Raw genomic sequence first — 5744 nt, 5'->3', positions numbered from 1 at the left:
AGAACTCAACAAGAAAGTTTTTTTACTTCTTTTATTTTGTTTGTAACTTTCACAATAACAAATAAACCCATCATTCTAACTCAATACGAATTAGATTAATTAATTATTAGTGCCTTTCATGTTATTTAGAGGCAATAATGGGTGCCATTTATAGAATTTTTAGTATAAGTCTAGTGTCGAATTTTTCTGTATTTTGTATTTTTAGCTTTGTATTATACTCGAATTAGTCACGAACTAAACTTTTGTCGTTTCCGATTTTTTTAATCCGAATTGAAAAATGAATTCTTGTTTGAGGCTCAAATTTTATTCGAATACTTCCCGTATCGAATTTTTGCCACATTACGAATTGCTAACTATGGTTGCTGGTCTTAAGAGGGACTTTGAGTTATCTGCTCGTCAAAAAATAGTCATTGGATGGTTACAGTCGGAACATGCAAAAGATTTTGTACTTGCTATTCCGATTGATGGACTTGGGCATCATATGTCGCCGGCGTAGTATCATGTTATTCTCTGATACCATCTCATGATCCCTTTGTATTACTCTTATTACTCTGATGGTGGTCTTTGCCCTGTATGCAAAAAGAGCAGATTGGATGCTTTCTTGGTTTCAAATACCGACATGATCATGTCAGAGACATTTTACGTGATGTATTTTGGAGGGTTGGAGTACAAGTGAATAAGGAGGCTCCCGTTATTTTTCTCACGAATCCGAATGAACGCAGATCGACACTTCGGCTTGCGAATGTCTTGATCTACAGTTGCTCTGAGGAGAGGCATACATGTGTTGATGTAACTGGAGCCTCTCCATTGGTAGGGCTTGGGAATCGGGACTTTGAGTTGGGACAAACAACTAATAGAGCTGCAACAAGGAAGATTGAGAAACATGAGAAAGCTTGTAGGGCTAATCAGCATTGTTTTATTCCGTTCAATTTCGACACTTTGGATTTCTTAGCACAACGGACGGTTGAGCTCCTTAATAGATTGCAAAAACTTATGGATAATAATGTAATTATAGCTAGTTCAATCGAACGAATTTTTATTTAGGAGGATAAAATTTGCCATTCAGAAAGTACTTCCGACGCAGCTTGTTGCACACTTGTCTTAATTATTTGTAAAACTCGTTATTAATAAAATTTCCACTTAAGAGGGGGAAAAAACATATATTGTCCATTTCCTTTGTTTTGAATCTTCAATAACTCAAGAAACTGGCTGGATAGCTAGCTCTAGTTTTTGGAAACAAGATTTTCAAACAACAAATAAGCATAGGCACCCTTGTTGTGTGTTGAAATTACCAAAAATTGTTACTTAAAAATGTATATTTAAAGGGAAATTATCTACTATCTTATGTGACATTTTCAAATGTAACTTGAAGCCAATTGATTAAATACTATTTTGGAACCGTACTTTATAAACTTAAAATGTTTTTTTCATTACTACGTTAATCATTATTTAAACAACTAAGATTAGATATTAGAGATGCCATAACTAAGCATATACCCCTTTTTAAGGAAAAATGCCCAAATAGGGTAACAAACTAACCCCTAAATTTCAACTGAGACAACAAATGTTTTTTTTAGTCAATTAGGGTAGCCAACTTATAAGATTGGTCAATAAAGAAAATCCATCAACATGCCATCTAAATGTATCGTTATCTATTATTAATAATAAAAACAAATCTTAAAAAAATATATATATATATATATATATATTTAAAGAATGTATACTTTTCATTACTTTTTTTTAAGGATACATTTTTTAAAAAAATATTTTTTTGGATAAATATATTTTTTGAAGAAATGTTTTTAATGCTTTTTTTTATATAAATATTTATTTTAAAATTTAATGATTTTTTAAATATATATTTTTAGTAGATATTTGTTTTCTTGATTTTTTTTAAGAATATTTTTTTTTCTATATATAAATATTGTTTTGGGTACCCTATTGTTTTTTATTGTTTTTTCTTTTGGGATTAATAATAAATAACGGCGAATTTGGAATGACAAGTTAACGGATTACCCTTATTGACCAATCCTATAAGTTTGTTACCCTAATTGACGAAAAAAAAAAGTTTTCTTGCCTCAATTGAAATTTAGGTGTTAGTTTGTTACCCTATTTGGGTATATTTCTCTTATTTAATTTTAACAACAAATTAAAGTAACTCTAAAGGAAAAACAACAAGCCAACAAATTTATTATATTTGTTATAATAGGATGATGTTGGCACCACAACAAAAATTTCTTCAGATATAAGTAAATGTGCGATCTCCTTTAGTTATAATAGGATGATGTTGGCACCAAAACAAAAATTTCTTTAGATATAAGTATATGTGCGATCTCCTTCATGAAGTTTATGCTGGAGGCACACAACATTCACCGCAATATTTAACTCCTCCCCCATAGTCGAGGCACATACAACACGTCTCGCAATGTGAAGTATCACCTGGACAAGGAACTATATACAACACAATAAATCGTTAATCTTTTGTACCAAGGCTATAATATCATATCAAAATATTTGATGTATTTGGGCATAAGTAATTTATATCATGAAATTGTATCACAATTATTAGTATGGTTGAATTTGTTTTCATAACAAAATTTTCAATTATTAATTTAAAGATGAAAAGAAGCAGAAAATAAAAGAAAAAAAAAATAAAAGAAGTAATACACTTTAAAAATGGGGGGCATGCTTCAATCTTGCTAAATAACCACAAAAGCTAGATATATCACGACAGACGTATGTCATCTGAAGTTCTACAAGTCCTTACTTAACTTTTATATATATATATATATATATATATATATATATATATATATATATATATATATATATAATCCGTTACATGCGTGGATGGAGCCAGGAATCTGAATTTGGGGTGGCAACTCTTGTAGGGGGCAGTAGTTCAAACTTATGAAAAAAAAAAAAAATTGGAGTGGCAGACCTTTTTAGATTCAAAATTTCTTACATTTATTACAACATTTTAACTAATTCTAATATATAATAATTGTTTCCCAAAATTTTGGGGGTGGTGATTGCCACCTCCTAATCCATCACTGCGTCCCAAGAAGGAAAATCTTGAGAATTTTGTTCTTTACTTGTTAATCTTCGTTGTTGGAAAATATATCTAATTTATTTTCTTTTCACCAAATACAACCACAATGGTTATTATTGAAATGCACCCTGCAAATTCACTCTCTAAGAAAAAAAATTATATTTTTTCGCTACAAGTTAAACCTACCAGCTTGTAGGGGATTGATGTTTGATGCTTCCGTTTTTGGGTGACCAATGACTTCGAAAAGGCTTGGACTGCGGCTAGATGCCTCGGCCTTGAATGATGAAATGATCAAAAGAAAGAACATGAAGAAGATCAACTTTTTAGATGCCATTTTTTTCGTCTAGAAAAAACAGGAGACGATATTTGAAGAATACTTGATATGGCTAGCAGCTTTTTAATGGAGTTTGATGAAATCTTCTATTTAAATTTACAAGATTTTTCCCAAATGTTTCTATACATTACTTCTCTCTCTTAACAATAGTAGTAAAAGAATAAAAATTGAGCGAGGTTGTTATGGTAAGTTAATCAACTTTCATTGTATATGTAAATTTCCACCAAATCTTTATTAATTTCAAATATGCTTTCTATAGTATATCAATTTTCTTAACAAATAGAGATGCAGTACCATATTTAAAATAGGTTGATTAGGAAACATACTCCTAATCAAGCCAACTTCTTGTAAATACAAATCTACCAACTTAGAAAGAAAAAAATGCAGTACGTTACCATATATTTCCTCTGAATTTCCATATCCAATTTGGCATTATTGTTTATGTTCCCAAATTTCATAGTCCCAGCTCCCAAATCCCAATCAAATCGGAATTTAAAGAAAAATTCCATTTCCAATTTCCTATCTTTTCAAACATGAAATTGTTAAAAATATGGGCTTTTTAGGTCTTAGTCCTAATAATAATTGGTTTATTAGGGTTTGGTCCAGAAAAGCTTGAATATTAGGGTTTAGTCCTACTTTTGGTTCTTGACTACAAGTGAACTCAGTTGATTCTAGTCAATCTGCTTGTATTTTTGAAATGGCAATACTACCCCTCGCGTACAACATCACGTGATTTCACTTTTAATAATTTAAATGAACGCGTGTCGGATTTGAAATGTGTGATCGTCAGATTTGAAATATCGCAATTCGTGCATCTCAAGAATGTCGGGAGAAATAAGGAGGGAAATTCCCACCACATATTCACTGTGTTGTTCTCTCTCTCTCTCTCTCTCCAAAACCCTAGCACTGGACTTCTCTCTCACACTCATCCTCTTTCATTCGTGAAAACACTAACTTTAACGATGGGCTAACTCCTCATCTTCTCTCATTACGAAATCGAATATAATTATATCGTTTGAGTTGGTGATCATCATCGTTTATGAAGTTTCATGAAGTGTTGTTGTAGATCGTTGTAGAATTGAGGTTATGAACTGATCGTTGTTGATTTGAGATCATCTTTAGTTGTTGTTAGCCAAAAAAGGAAGGTTGTTGCTTAAAGATTATGTTTTTATACGTTTCTAGTAAAAATATCATTTTTCATGAGTTTGAATATTTTTCATGAAAGTAGTCGCTTGTTTTGTTGGAAATATGGTGGCTTTTCCATGAGTTTGAATATCCTTTTGGAATCACTTTGGTAAAATTTCAAATTGAAAGTAATTTTTCATGAGTTTGTTCAGTTAGTTGCGACTTTATCATTGCATGGTTTGGTGTAGTAAAAACATGGACTAAAAATCTAAAGTGAAACATGGACTAAAAACTAATTTTTTATTTTCTAGTAGGACTAATTGTTTTTTGTATGAAGTATTAGTGATGGATTTGCTTATATTGTTTCAACGTAATTGTTTTTTGTTTTATATTGTTGTCTGATATTCTATTTGTCTGAAGACATATGTTAGCTAATTGAAATTGAAATATAAATTTGATATGCTATTTGTATGAAGTTGTGCATGCGAATTTGTGTGCATTCACCTGAAATTGGTTTGAATTTTGTTTGAATGTAATTGTGAATTAAATTTGTTTCTTGTTATTTGATTTACTCCATATGTTGTTTGTATGTAGGTAGCCTTCTTAGTTGAGTACTATGGCCAGTCCTTTACTAGGTGTAAAAGAATTTGTCATTCATTATGGTGGTAAGTGGGGGAGAACTATCCCTGGGAAGATTAAGACTAGTGAATACAAGGGGGGTAAGGAAGAGTCTCTGAAGTATGATGGGGATGAGATTTGTTGGCTAGATTTGGAAAAGGATGTACAAAAACTGGTTGGTGAAGGAGTTGAGTTTCAGATTGCAAGTTTGATTGAAGGGAACTTATGTAGGATAACAGAAGACAAACATTTGATGGATATGTGGGGTAAGTTTAAAAACAAAAAAAAAAACACTATTTGTCTTCCCACCTCCACCAACTACAGCAGCCAGCATTACTTTTGATAACTCTCCACCACCACTTAAATCCACACCTAGAACACCAAAGAAACCTATACAAGTCTGTGAAAGTGTTAGAAGATCACCTAGATTATGTAATAGTAATCCAGTTCCAGTTCCCATTGAAGTTTCCACTCAAGAACAACCTAGCCCAGTTCAATCTCAAAATCCTAAACCATTTGCCACTCAAAAACAAAAACCAAATTCCACTAGAGAACAACCTAACCCAATTCAATCTCAAAAATCTAAACCATTTGCCACTCAAAAACAAAAACCAA

General features: G+C 31.6%; 1 long non-coding RNA gene across 1 annotated transcript; it reads right to left on the bottom strand.

Moving 5' to 3' along the window:
- Positions 1–2169: 2169 nt before the first annotated feature.
- Positions 2170–3387, bottom strand: LOC147517888 (uncharacterized). Its single transcript, XR_015213956.1, has 2 exons — positions 3239–3387; positions 2170–2451 (listed from the first exon to the last, which is right to left on the bottom strand). It is a non-coding gene; the product is annotated as an uncharacterized LOC147517888 (long non-coding RNA).
- Positions 3388–5744: the final 2357 nt, after the last annotated feature.

The sequence above is a fragment of the Coptis chinensis genome, chromosome 2, assembly GCF_015680905.1.
Source record: "Coptis chinensis isolate HL-2020 chromosome 2, ASM1568090v1, whole genome shotgun sequence".
NCBI lineage: Eukaryota > Viridiplantae > Streptophyta > Magnoliopsida > Ranunculales > Ranunculaceae > Coptis > Coptis chinensis.
This window is presented reverse-complemented; position numbering and strand designations above follow the sequence as displayed.